The 14,815-nt window shown below is 53.0% G+C and overlaps 1 pseudogene; it reads right to left on the bottom strand.

The window, feature by feature from the left end:
* Nucleotides 1–8,384: 8,384 nt before the first annotated feature.
* LOC142425589 (histone H2B type 3-B-like) lies at nt 8,385–10,220 on the bottom strand (annotated as a pseudogene).
* Nucleotides 10,221–14,815: the final 4,595 nt, after the last annotated feature.

The raw sequence follows: 14,815 nt of genomic DNA, 5'->3' as shown, positions 1-14,815 counted from the left end.
TGTTTGATTATTCCTCAGGTTGGATGTTAAAATATTTTCTCTAACCTTTGATAACAAAGAAATCTTGGAGAGCGAGAAGTCCACGTTTGAAATTCAAAGTCGGAGCAGTGACCCCTCTCCACATTAAAGATTACTCATCATCCCGCTGGTCAGGCGGCTGGATTGAAGGGCACGCGCTTGAAAAGCGGTTCCAAAGGCCCTTCACTCACTCACTGCCGTGGAGGGCAGAGTAGAACTGCCCCCTGGGAGTTTCTGAAACCCGGCCTCTTCACAGGAGTAGAAAGCGCACCTCTCTCCTGCACAGCCATTGGTGGTTTCGAACTGCCGACCTTGCAGCCAGTAGCCCAAATCCTAATCACTCGGCAACCAGACCCTTAGCTAGTCTGCACACTGTTGAGTCGTTTTCGACTTGTGACCTCAGATGGCAGAGTGGAACCCTTCCATCGAGTTTTGTGTGTGTTGTTGTTATTAATAAATCATTTTATTGGGGCCTCTTATAGCTCTTATCACAATCCATCCATCCGTTGTATCAAGCACATTTATACATACGTTGCCATCATCCTTTACAAAACATTTTCTTTCTACTTGAGCTCTTGGTATCAGCTCCTCTTTTTATCCTCTCTTCTTCCCCCACCCTGCCACCCTCATGAACCCTTGATAAATGATAAATTATTATTTTTATGCCTTACACTGTCTGCTGTCTCCCTTCACCCATGTTTCTGTTGTTTGTCACCCTGGGTAGGGGTAGGGGGGCAGTTATACATAGATCATTGTGATCTGTTCCCCCTTTCTTCTCCCACCTTCCCCTACCCTCATGGTATTGCTACTCCCATTACTGTTCCTCAGGGGTTTATCTGTCCTGGATTCTGTGTGTCCAGAGCTCTTGTGTATGTGAGTGAATGTGTTCTGCTTTGTCTAGCCAGGTTTGTAAGCTAGAATGGGGATCATGCTGTCTGGGGGAGGAAGCATTAAAGAACTAGAGGAAGGCTGAATGTTTCACAGTGCTATCCTGCACCCTGGCTGGCCTTTTCCTTCCTTGTGACCCTTTGAGGGGTGTCCACAATCCTGCATTGGGATGTGGGTCTCCACTGTAGCCCCCTTCATTCGCATTGATATGATTGTTTTGGGTCTTCTGGTGCCTGATGCCTGATTCTGTCGACACCTTGTACTCACACGGGTTGGTGTGCTTCTTCCATGTGAGCTTTGCTGCTTCCCAGCTAGCTGGCTGCTTGTTTATCTTCAAGACTTTGAGACCCCAAATGCTATTTCTTTTAACAGCTGGGCACCATCACCACATTTGCTTATGTACTTATTTGGTCTTCAGTGATCATGTCGAGAACGTGAGCATCCCAGAATGCCAGGTTATTAGAACAAAGTGTTCTTGTGTTGAGGGAGCACTTGAGTAGAGGCCCAATGTCCATCTGCTACCTTAATATTTAACATATAAATATATGTGCATAGACCTATATCCCTATCATTTTATATAAATATATATACGCATGTATGTGCCTGTATTTATGCTTCCATAAATGTCTTTGCCTCTAGTTCTTGCCTCTATTTCCTTTTACTTTCCTCCTGTCCCACTATCATGTTCGACTTCATTTGGTGTTCAGTAATTCCTCTCGGCTACATTGCAGTTGATCAAACCCCACCAGGCATCCTATACTCTCCTCGCCATCGATGTTAGATCACTTATCCCTTGTCCCGGGGTGTGCTGGATCCCCTGTTCCTTGCCCCACCTCCCTCACTCCCATGTCCCTGGGAACTGTCGGTCTGGTTGTTTTCTCCTTGGGATTGTTTATCCCGCCTATCTTATATAGATAAACATGGGAGGGGGGAAAATAGTTCCAGGCTTTCTATGCTGAAATCTTTACAGAAGCTGATCAGCAGGTGTTTGTCCCACACAGAGTCAAACTGCCAACCTTTCAGTTCGCAGCCAGGAGCTTAGCTGCTTGTGCTATCAGTGCGCACGTACAATAAATACACTCGTATCAAACCTGAAAACGCCGACAGGGGAGGGTGCCATTCCACTCGAGCTCGAGCCGGAATCCCTCATGACTAATTACGTTTCCCTGGTGGGTTTTCATTCTTACTCACGAAGCCAGCATTATGACTGGGATGTTGAAAAGCGTTTGGCACAGCCTCGGGAATTTTTCTTTGGAAAATGAGCTGTAATAGATTGGGATTTTGAACACAAAGAAACCGGCAGGATCCCTGAGGCTGAAGAGGATGTAGGTAGGCGGGGTGGTGGCGCCTGAACATGGACCGCAGCAGCGGCCAGAGGAGATTCTCCTGGGGGAAAGCCCTCGAACCTCAGTGTTGTCGGGGCTCCCGAGAGGACTGTCGGTGCTCCACGAGGAGGTATCAGAAAGTTCCTAGGGCAAAGGGAAGAAAAGGAGCATAGAATTGCCCCCCAAACGTTTTGAAGCCCCCTCGCATTTCTGGAAAGGACAGGACAACTTGGAGGAGATCAAGGAAACTGTGGTTTCATCTCCAAAATCAGGAGGAAAGAAGGCAGTGAATACTGAGATGACGGGAATGTTCTACAGAGAGAAACTGAGTCCTGCAGAGACTGCAGGCACCTTCTGGGAAAGGCGAGGAGGACACAGAAGGACGGATTGGGGGGGGGGGGGCGCTGATAGGAATGCTCTTAGGCAAACCAAAAGCCAACAGCTCATTGGCAGCGTCAACGGGCCCAGGTTCGTGACAGCAGCAGCTAGTGAGTGCTCTAAGTGACAGGGACGAGAAGGCCTCATTCTTAATACAATTCCCCCGGTAGGGTTTTCATCCCTACTTGGGAGAGCGTTCCAACATTGTGACTTGGATGCCGAGAAAGCATTTGGCACCGTCCTGAGAGGTTTTCTTGGAAAATTTTGCTGTGATGGATTTGGAGTTTAAGAAATGACGAGACTGACATGGTCCTCGTGGTGCTGGAGGATGGAGGTCGATGGGGTGGTGGCCTTTTTGCACAGGAAGGGGAAGCAGTGAGGGGAAATCCCCCGAGAGAGAAAGCCCTAGAATGGTGGTGTTGTCTTGGGCTCCCAGGCGGACCGGATGGGATTCTAGGATGGGGGCTTCAGAAACCTTCCTGGATCAAAAATGGAGCGAAGTGAGAATGGGATTTCCATAAACTTCCCGACGCCTCCTTGCTTTTCTGGAAAGGTCAGACTCCCTGGAGTGACGCCAAGGAGTTTCAGAAGAAAAAAACGACGTATGGTGTCATCTCCCAAAAACATCCGGGAAGAAGGCAATGAAGGAAACATTCTACTGGGAGAAACTGAGTCCTGAAGGCAGGAATTTGGTAAGTGAGAGGAGGGCAAGGCGGGGGGGGGGGCGGGAGGTGCTGGTAAGGAGATCAAAAGCCACCGAGGATTGGCAATATACGGGACTGATGCTGAATTGTGGACCTAAGTGCCAGGCACAATTCAAAGGCTGCGGCACGTGGTCACTCGCAACCACGCTGTGGACAATTGGCCTTATGCCACAGGGGAAAGATGCTTACCAAAAAAAAGTAAAGTCCAACTTTATCCGAAATGATGGACAGGTAGGCTTCTAGCCCTGCTCTCTTTCACAGCACCGTCTCTTGACAGTCTGCCTCAAAGAACAGCACCGCCCAGACCAGTGGTTCTCATGCCGCGCGCCTTTCATATAGTTCCTCATGTGGTGGTGACCCCCAAACCGTAAAATTATTTTTGTTACTATGTCATCACTGCCATTTTGCTACTGCTCTGAATTGAGCGAACCCTGTGAAAAGGTCGTCCGACCCCCCAAAGGGGTTGCGACCACAGGTTGAGAACCACTTGCCCAGACACTCAGGATCCGGGTGTAGCAAGAACAGAAAAACCCAACTTCAACCACAAAAGGAATTCATAGGCTGTGACTCAGCCGTCCAGGGGAAATGGCTTCCTGGGTGACTTAAACAAGGCCTGGACAATGAGACCCGGACTCGATCCTGTTTCCTCCGTTCATTCCTCAGCCCCTCTGGGTGATTCCACTCCTGGGCAAGCACCTCCTTCTTTGTGGTCTTGAGGAGGGGAGAGCCCTTCCTTGTTCACTTCCCGAGCACGAGAAAGCCTCCACCAGAAGGGACTCCTGTGTAAGGGTGCAACAGAGACCCCAAATCTCAAAGACAATTGGAAGAGAAATCGGGCTTTCACTGTTACGCAAAGTCTTCTGCATCCCAAATGCTCAGACACTACGGTCTAGTACACTCTAGAACTGGAGGTGTGCCTCACAGTCCGGGCATACAAATCCTCTATTTGGATGAAACTCAAACAAGACCCTCACTGCCATCGAGTCGATGCTGACTCATCATGACCCTGCAGGACAAGGTATAACTGCTCCTGTGAGTTTGAGACTCTAACTCTCCTTGGGAGTAGAAAACCCGTCTTTCTCCTGCAGAGTTGCTGGTGGTTTCGAACCGCTGACCTTGTGGTTAATAGCCGAATGTGGAGCCACTATGCCACCAGGGCTCCTCTGTTCAGAGCGGAGTTATTTGTATTGCTGAACCAATCACCATGTCCAGGGCATGGGCTTTGTAGAAGGACCCAGCTTACCATGGTTGGCCTCTGAGGTAGGTGATCCAGTGAGGTCAGCCCTAGTCAGCTTTAGGCTGGGGGGAGGCAGGTTTTTTCTCACTGGAAAATCGGGGTCCTAATGGTGGGAAAGGGGGACACTGCAGACCAGGGAGATAAACATGAATGGCCCCGAAGCATGAGGCTTTCTGGGGAGCTCTCCTGAGCTGTTGGCAGAATGGCAGTCCTCACTTTGAAGGTAGCCTGGTGCCTGATGCCTGCTCTTTTTCTTGGTGAGCAAGCAGTCTGGAGGGTCCCCAGGATGGGGAAGTGGTTGGTCTCTGCTGGGAGCAGACACTAGGCCTTTCGTTCTCCCTGACATCAGAGACTTTCCCAGGTGACCAGGCTCACCCTCTATTAGACAAAGGAGAGAAGGGAGGCACAGGCAGATGAAGACGGCAGGCGTTCAGCACGGGAGGGCTCATTGTCAGCTTGGAGTGAGCGGGGCCCCAGAGGACCCCAGCTGGCTCCACAAATCAACATCCTGACCAGAGACACTGGTGCGATGAGCCTGGTGGCCAGATCCCCGGGCTCTTTCCCTGACAAACGTCTCCACTGACCCGACACCTGACCCGGCTCACCCAGGCTCCTTACACCGGGACCCACCCCCAGGAGGCTTGCTTTCTTGTTCATTGCAGGAGAGAAGACAAGAGTGGAACATTTAAAATGCCTTTGATTCCCACACCCATGGTGACAGGGTGTGGGAAATGGATGTGCTTGGAAATAGGCCAAGGTGTCCAAAGTCACTGGACGGCGGCCGAACTACATGGAAATTCTAGGTCCCTTGATCAGATGTAGAGTCTGGTCTCCACCTCTTTCCCCCGCAGCCAGTCTACACGCGTTTCTGTTCCGTGTCTATGCTTGCTTCCTCCTATTTCCCCAGCCCCGTCTCCCTCTAGGACCCCAACAGCCACCGCTAATCACTCCAGGGACTGTCAACATCCCCTGTGCCATCACTGGCTCCTCAGACTCTCCATGCTGCCCCCAAAGACTCTTGTCAAGAAAGCAAACCATCTCTTTAGCTCTTGATGCTCTTCAGTTGCCCCTTGGTCCCTTCAGACCAGGGTCATGCAACAGGGGAGCAGATGAGGCCCCGCAAGAGTCCCCAATGCATCCCAGAGTACAAGACCCAAGACTACGATGCTTTCTTCTTTCTTCCTGTCTCATCCACAAACCTAGGTCTCTGAGCCATGACTTAGCCTCTCTGGACCCGGGGGCTGCAGTGGCCAGCCTGGACGAGGGAGAGAAGCCGTGCGGGGAGTGCGGAGCTGAGGCAGAGATTGCCACTTCTGCACCAACTGGTCAGGGGCCTCGCTGGAGGACGCCCCCCACCACTGCTGCGGTGGCAGTGGCAGATGACTTCAGCCCCACACGGGGGGAGGTGACAGAGCAGACATCCATTTCGTCGCCTCTGGAAGCTCAAGCCCGAATGAGGGTGTTGGCTACGTCCTCGTTTAGTAGCACAGGGAGTTCCTTGGTGACCCTTGAGTGGCCCCCGTGGCCCTCCGGAGTGTGTGTCTCTGGGTCTAATCTGTTCTGTGTATGACACCGAGAAGCCACTCCCCTTGGGTGTGACCTAATGAACATGACAAACAAAACTATTCCCAACAGGTGTAGGGGTTAGGATTCCAACAGAGATTTTTGGAAGACACCGTCAGTCCAGAACCCATGGCCCAGCGGAAAGGCGAATGACTCCTCCTTGGCTCTCTGGACCTCGGCAGGAGAAATAAGGGCTGGGAGGAGGTTTTGAAAGTGTTGTCATCTGGGAAAGCCACGGGGACAGTGGGGTCTGTCCTCCAGGGTCGCTGTGAGTTGGAATTGACTCGAGGCCAGTGGGTTTGCTTTTCGGTTCCTTGGTCCCATTCTGGGAGCTGGCGGGCCTGCCTTCTCTGCCTCCGCCCAGGGTGACGGAAATGATGCTTCTGAATCCCACCCGTCAGGTGTCCATCCAGGAGCCCAGCCTCCCCCAGAGAGGCGTCTCAGTCTACCTGAGGAGGAAGACTATCGGGGGAAATGGAGTTGCGGCACCAGGAAAGACGTGGGTCTGGGAAGAAGCATGACCTGGGGGGGGTGGTAGTTGGCATAGGATGTCACCCCACAACTCCCCTTTCCCCAAGCCACCTCAATGCTGGCTGAGGAGCAGCTGCTAGGTTCCGAAGTTTGGGTGAAGTACTTTGAAGATGTTTTTTAATCCAATCACCTCCCCCAATCTTGAAAAGCATGTATAGATCTCCTTGCCGCTTTACACGTGCAGAAGGTGAGGCTGTGAGAAATTCACCGACAGAACACACGAACCCTCTAGTAGACACCCCCACCTCCCACCGCCCACCTCCCACCGCCCACCACCATGTGCTTTGGAGTAGCACTGAGCACGGGGTTTTTGTGGCTGTGAGCCCCTCCGGAGGGCAAACGCCAGCCTCTGCCTCGTCTCTTCGGGAGGAGCATAAATGGAACCATACAGTCTGTGTTCTTTTGGGTGGGGCGTCTTCCGGTCCCAGTTATGTTGGAGAGATCCACCCACGCCGTCCCTCGCCTGCCCTAGCAGACCCAGCACCCTCACGCGGGTGTTGCCGTGCCCCTGACCTTGGCTACTGGCAGAGCCCGCGATTGCCTGTTCCACGCAAGGATTCCTCCAAGGGCGCCCAGGTCATGTCTACTCGGCGAGCTGGGACTTGATTTCCGGGCTGCTATCCCCTGACTCCTCATTTGACCCCTCTGGTCAGTTCCCTGGCTTCCTGGTTACATCTTCCCCAGACCCACCTCCTCTCCAGCCCCGGCTGCTCTCTCAGGAAGGGCCAAAGCCCAATCTCGATGCTCAGTGCTGGGTGGCTCCTGACCCCTCGATCCCAGCAGTCAGGCTGGGCCCCAGCTCCCTGGACAGGACAGGCCACGCCATGAGGTCAGGTGGGCACCCCTTGTTCCCCAAGCCTCATGTTTAAAAGGTGAGGGGCGCTCCCCTGCTTGGCCTAAGGAACTAGTGGGGAGGGGGTGACCTGGCTCTTCTCCTTTGACCCTGGAACAGGATGTCTCAGCAGATTGTGGTTCTGAGGGGCAGCGCAAGCATCATCCTCAGGCCCGGCTCCCTCCCCCACGCTCCTGGGGATAGAGGAGCAGCTCGGAGTGTGGGTACCACCCCATCCCCCGGCCCAGTGGTGAACCAACAGCTGCTTGGCGTTTCAGAGTTCCCATGATGCCTCAGTTCCCCTAGACAAGGGCCTTTCACAACCTAGGAATGTCCTGTGCTGGGCAGCATGTCTGGGGCAGGCTGCTCCGCTCCTGAATCCGGGAAAGCAGAAGATTCACCACTTGGCGGGCGCTACAGAGGGTTTGGCAAGTGTGGACTTTCCCACCTCAGTGTGGGGGTGGGAGGAGTGGGGAACAAGTAGCCTGTCCTCAGCCAAGGCAGCCTGAGCTGCAGATTAAACCTGGCGATTGGGCTGGGCATCGAGGGGGTGAGGCAAGTGCTACTGCCCAACCCGTATGCACCAAGCACAGAGGCTTCTGGGGTGGTCTCTTGAGGCCCCTGAGTATCAAGGGTCCTAAGAGTCTGTGTTGGACAGGGTTCTCTAGAGAGACAAGACCAGATTGCTAGTAATTATATATAAATATATTTATAAAGATAGATAATACAAGAAATGAACCATTAAATTATATACAGATAGATGATACAAGAAATTAACAGTTAAATTATAAAGCAGTGAGACACTAGAAGTCCTTTAAGGCTTGAGAGCCGCCAGTTGCCAGTCCCCTTCTGTAGAGAGAGCTGGGCTATATATACCCAGGCAGCAAACAGCAAGGCAGATCCCCAACTGTCATCAACTGTCAGTCTCCAGCTCCAGAGATGAACATTCCAATCATGTGGGCTTAAAGGGACCTCAACTTACAGCGACACAGTCTACAGGCTAGGCATCCCACAGGTAGTGTACCCCTTTAAACTGAGGCACAGAACAAGCAAGGCGAGGCTCACTGAGCCATTTATCCCTCTGCCCTTCAGTTAATCCTACTTGTGTTTATCAGCCAGGCTGGCACAATAAACTATCGCAATCCACCCCTTGCCAACCTGGCACCTGTACACAATTCTTTACCCATACATACTTATATAATTTCCAGATATTAATGAAATCACCCTTATACTTATCACCAATCATCTATCATACATATAAATGAAAACACACTGAGTCCAATTATATCTGATATATCATACTTGAACAAAGGAAATATATGCAATAATCACATACAAAGAAAATACATTGACAATTACAAGCCTCGCTTTTGCAATTGATCACGTGGTCATAATTGCTAGGTAGAACTACCTTCTACTGCTACCCATTCTGTATTACCTTTGCCCTCAGCAAGCACCTCAGCTGACTGTGGTTTTTGGCCTGGCGGGGTGACCCAGACCTTCATTCCTGAGGGGTCTGGGTCATTATAAGTCCTGTCAGGATTGGGTTACTACAACTTACCATTTACTTTAATAATAGGGCATGGTAACACTAAGAGTCGGCCTATGGGATCTCCTGGATTCCAGACATATTCTTCTTGACCTCCATTATGTAGTACCAGTCCAATTTCTCCTTGGTAGTCAGGATCAATCACCCCACTTAGTACGGTGACACTCTTCCTGACCTGTTGATCCAAAGGCATGAGAAGTCCAAAGTGCCCAGGGGGCATTCTCAGCTGCCAGTTCAGTGGAATCCATGCTGTGTTTCCAGGTGGGAGAGTTCCTTTCTTCGGGACCAGGACCTCCAGGCCTGAGGAACACAGGGTTGCTGGGACAGGAAGCAAAAATGCTGCAAGGGGATCGCTAGGAGTAATAGTGAGTGGTGCCACTCCAGCTTCCACCCCTTGGTTCCTGGACCCATGAATCCTGGCTATTGGAGACACAGCACTATATATTGGCCGCTGGTTTAGAGCGTATACAGCTTCCTGGAGAACATTGCCCCAGTCCCGCAAGTTGTTGCCACTTAGTTGGCACCGTAATTGTGTCTTTAGGAGCCCATTCCATCGTTCTATCAAGCCGGCAGCTTCAGGATGATGAGGAACATGATACGACCAGTGGATTCCATGGGAATGGGCCCATTGCCGCACTGCATTTGCTGTAAAGTGAGTTCCTTGATCTGAAGAAATGCTATGTGGGATGCCATGCCGGTGGAAGCGCCTCACTTGGAGCTGGTGTACTTGGTCACCGCCTTGGTGCCTTCGGACACGGCGTGCTTGGCCAGCTCCCTGGGCAGCAGCAGGCACACCTCCCGGGAGGTGATGGTCGAGCGCTTGTTGCAGTGCGCCAGGCGGGAGGCCTCGCTGGCGATGCGTTTGAAGATGTCGTTGACGAAGGAGTTCATGATGCCCATGGCCTTGGAGGAGATGCCGGTGTCGGGGTGCACTTGCTTCAGCACCTTGTACACGTAGATGGAATAGCTCTCCTTGCGGCTGCGCTTGCGCTTCTTGCCATCTTTCTTCTGAGCTTTCGTGACGGCCTTCTTAGACCCTTGGGTGCAGGAGCGGTTTTGGACGGATCAGGCATTGCGGCTGGTCACTTGAACAAAAAAAAGCGGCGTTTGGCACAGAAACCGGGCAAAGGGATGGCACATGGGCACCCGCCATCCCACTTCCTCTTCCTCTTCCCTTCTCTGGCGGAATGTCCCACCTACGCACCAACCGCTTGCTTCCTCCTCCAGGATGCGCCTTACTGGAAGCTTGGGCCCAGGTCCCAGGGACCCAACAGTGAGGACAACACAGGCTTTGCCTTGAAAGCGTTTGCAGACTCATGGAGGGAAACCATGCCCCCCAAATATAAGGCAAAACTTCCCTGAGAAAATGCTCAGAGAAGCAACAGCCAATCTCGCAGGGAACAAAGGGAGTTCTCCTCAGGCGATGACCAAAGGCTCTCTAGATGGCACTCGCCCTGGCTACAGATGGATGAAAGGTATTTCAATAGAAGACAGTGATCAAGGGCCTGGGGAAGGCGGCCTTCTCGGGCCAGAGAGAGCCCTGGACGCAAAAGTCCCAACACGTGCAAATATCAGGCGGAATCCTCTGTGGCAGACTGAACTAGCAGCAGCGGCAGACTGGTCAGACACGGGCCACGTCAACCTCATATGTCACTGTGTTGAGACCTGCCCAAATCAGGAATGCCCTCTTCTCTGGGCTAGATTGGAATGAGTGTTAGGTGTAAACGCAGGGCACCAGCAGGTCCGGTCCCTACAAGAATACTGCACCTGCTCTGACCCCTGCTTCCAGGGCCTCTTCAGAAAGCAGGTGACGGGTTTGAGGATGGGGGTGGGGAAATGGACTTGATCTTTGGGGGCTGACCACAGATGGGACACCTTCCACTTGCAGCTACTTTGCTGTCAGAAGCTGGAGTGCTGTCTACCACACGGGAATGATTCATAAGGACGTCTGTCGCCTGAACCCATCTCTGGGACTCCCTGGGGGACGGAGATGGCTGATTGCGTTTGATACCTAACTGTCCGTTGGCTGCTTTGGACCTACCCAGAGGAGGCTTGAGAGAAAGGCCAGGTGATCTGCTTCCCAGAGTGCACTGCTTTGAGATCACCTGAGGAGCACAGTCGTCCGCTGTAACACCTGGGGTCACCAGGTGAGTCAGAACCGACTTGGCAACAAAACTTAAAAACAATTTTATATCTCTTGTCGTCTCATGTTATAAAGAAGTGATCTGTCTTCTGGGAGGGACACAGTAGCCTTATGAATAGCCATGTTGATCCGTGGCGGTTATTTCCCTCCGTGTTCCCCAAGCGAAGAAAATAATTTCTTGGGATCTTCAGTGTCAGACGTGGCACCTGGACAAGGTTGTTTCCCACAAGGGGCCTTGTCCCAGTGCGCAGTGGTGGTGGCCCGGGTCAGGGGGTGGCAGGGCAGCTGCGGGGGGCGGGGGGGTAGACACATTCCAGAAGTACTTTGGAGGCTGACTCTTCAGGATTTGGGTAGAAGAGGAAAGAGGGAAGCATGTGTCAAAATGACACGCAGGGTCCTAGTGCGTGGCTCTTGGAGAAGGAGCTGGCAGCCCTCTCTCTGCAGCGGATGCCCAGGGGTCCAGTGTGGAGAGCGCCGGGGAGGGCAATAAGCAGGCAAGACAAGACGGCAGCCAGCTTGAGTCAGCCCCTAAACGCGGGACTTTAGCTGGCGATGCCATGCCCCAGGCAGCTGACGGTCACTGAGGGTTTTCAAGAGAACAATGACGCCCTCTGAAGAATACACCGGCAATGAGCACAGTGGACAATGGGGCTGAAGCGGGGCACTGAGGAGACAACCGGGGCCATCCTGGCGAGAGAGGTGGAGCTCCAGCCCTCGCAGCAGTAGAACGCAGGTGGGCTGGAGCTGACTTGGACACGAAAAGACCCAACTGGGCATGGGTTTGGAGTCGCATTCAGGTGGAGCGGCCTGAGCGCTGTGACTGACTGCATGGAAAGGGGTAGGAGAAACGGGCAAAAGGACCAGGATGAGGAGCCACGGGGGAATCGTGAACAGAGGGTCATGGTCCGGAAGAGAGTGTGTAGGGAGCCAGGGCCGAAGGTGGAGGAGTGTGTGGGCTGAGGGCTATTAGTGACCCAGAGCCCAGGGAAGCACCCAACTGCCTTGTTGCAGGGAGGACCAAAGGCTGGTTTGGGGAATTGCCTGTGGGGTGAAGATGGACATGGCAGACATCCCTCGGGAAAGCAGGTATCAAAAGTGACTCTTGGGGACTTGGAGGACAGCCCACCTGGGAAGGCAAAGCTTGGGTACACCAATCAGCTCCTCCCACTTCTTCCCAAGGCCAGCTCTTGAGACCCGGTGCCTGCAGCCCTGCCGGCTGGGCCTAGTTCTTGCATGGTGGGGAGGAAAGTCACTATTGCTGGACACAGGTACTTCAGCCCTGGCCGGTCTGCTCCGACACATCTGTAATGAACACGTACGTCTGAGCACCTGCTTCAGGCCAAACTCTGGGCTTGGTACTAGGAGCACAGCGGTGAACAGGACGGACCAGTTCTTGCGTCTGAGAACCGATGAGCGGGATCTAGGGCCTGGCAGGGTGAGGTCCTGTTGTGCTTGGTGCCCCTTTGGGTTGGAACCGGCTCGAAGGCACCCATCAGCAACAGGACTGAGTGAGCGGAATCCAGAAGACCTCCCAGGGGGGATGGTACAGCTGAGACAGAAAAGCCAGTGGGGGTTAGGCAGGCCACGGGGCTCTAACAGACAGAGCATGTTAGGAAGCCTGAGACAGGAAGAGGCTGGCGTCTGCTGGAGGGGAGTGGAAGGAGACGCCGCCACAGGAGTAAACAGCGTTGGGAAGTGCATGATGTCATGATGAGGAGGACACCCCCCGGAGAGGGACGTCATTGGAGAGGTTTCACAGGAAACAGAATGATCAGATGAATTCCAAAAGGTCAAGGGTTTGAAACCACCAGTCAACCCTCAGTAAAAAGACAGGGCTTTCTACTCCCTTAATCAGTTGCAATCTGGAAGCTCACGGGGCGCTTCTACCCTGTCCTATACAGTCCCAAGGTTGACAACAACTCTGTGGCAGTGGGTTGGTTTTTTGTTTTTGTTTTTTACTTACTGACCAGGTTCTTCTTGCCATGTGGAAAATGGAGATAGGAGGGCCAGACTGGGGGTAGAGAGATGAGTCAGCCCCATCTGTATCTTAAGAACTCTGATGTGCACAACCGTTGTCTAAAGAGCTTGTGAAAGGGTAGATTTTGATTCGGCAGGTGTGAGCGTCTGCATTTCAACAAGGTGATGCTGATGTGGCCGGTCCTTGGATCCCACGTCGAATAGCAAGGGTCTTGCTTGTCCCAGTGAGCAGGGGTTGTGGCCCCGGGTCAGGAGGTGGCAGGGGAGATGGGGAGAAGTGGACACATCCCAGAAATCCACTGGAGGCAGCCTGCTCAGAAGGCAGACCTTGGTGGCTTGGGTACAGGGAGAGAGAGAGGTGGAAGGAAGAGTTGACGGACAGGGTCTAGTCAAGACTTAGAAAGGGACATGACAGTTGGAGATGTCTATGGCGCATCAAGTGGAATGTGACGTGGGGATTGGAAAGCACAGAGTTCCTAGAGGAGGAGTGAACCCACTGGGAGCTGTCTTCACACTAAGCACACCTCATGCCCGGCGAACTCTGCTCACTGCCTTGGGGGCACGGCTTGCTCTTCCTCACCCATAGAGGGTAACAGAAAGGGCCTCCTGGGCAGGTAACTTAACCCAGGGCTCAAAGGATGTGCAGTGGGGAGAGTCTGATTACCTCACGCTCACAGAACAAATGCTTCTCTCTCTGGACAGAATTCAGCACAGTTGGATGTCTCCTCTTCCTCCTGAATTTGATGCCTCCTGGGAGGCAGTCTCCTGAGCAGCCTGCAGCGGGATGGGCCGGCCCGCTGGCGCCATCTGGCGATGGTTGGAGATGCCGTTCTCCGCTGGCCGGAGGGTAGGTGTAGGTTTGGTGGGAGAGACAGCTTGGGTGAGAGAGAGCCCAGGTCTAGCTTGCAGCAGAGTTACAGGCAGCTGTGAGCAGACTTCCAAGGGAGCTGTGACCTCCTGGGAGGGAAGCTGTGATCCAGGAGTCTTGAGGAACGGATCATGGGCTTTCCTTGCTCAACAGGTGTTTTCTGAGTTGAAACGTTAACCAGACCTGCTCTGGGGGCACACCGAGCTGAATAAGTAGACACTACTGTCATAGAAAGGAGCTCTGGCGGTGTAGAGGGTTACACGCTGGGCTGTTAACCAGAAGGTCAGCAGTTTGAACCCACCAGGGTGCACAGGAGATAAGAGATAGATCAGGCTTTCGGCTCCCATAAAAATCTACAGTGTCCAGAAACTTAAAGGGCTGGTTCTACCCTGCCTGACTGGGTCACTGTGAGTCAGAATGGACTTGCTGACCATGAGTTTGTTTCTGTTTGTCTACTGTCCTTGATGCGCAGTGACTCTGGGACTGCCACACATGACTTGTCATGAACTGGTGTTGACTCGATAGCAATTCGTTTGTTTGTTTGATGGTGAGGTGGCACCTTCATGGAGTGGCCAGACACCTGGGACCTGTTGGCTCACCTTTGCCTCTCCAACACTTAGCGCAGAGGTGGCCCTGGAGTTTCAGAAAAGTCACCGACTGAGGCACGGGATAGGAGAGAGGACTGCAGGGATGCTGAGGAGGGAGAAGCACAGGAGGACGAGGGGTGGCACTGGAACTTTGCAGAGCAGGCGACATCTGAGCCAGGTCTGGATTCAGTATGTCAGCCAGAACGCGAAGAAGA

The sequence above is a fragment of the Tenrec ecaudatus genome, chromosome 14 (assembly GCF_050624435.1).
Source record: "Tenrec ecaudatus isolate mTenEca1 chromosome 14, mTenEca1.hap1, whole genome shotgun sequence".
Classification (NCBI taxonomy): domain Eukaryota; kingdom Metazoa; phylum Chordata; class Mammalia; order Afrosoricida; family Tenrecidae; genus Tenrec; species Tenrec ecaudatus.
Note: the sequence above shows the minus strand (reverse complement) of the source record. Positions and strands in the feature narration are given on the sequence as shown.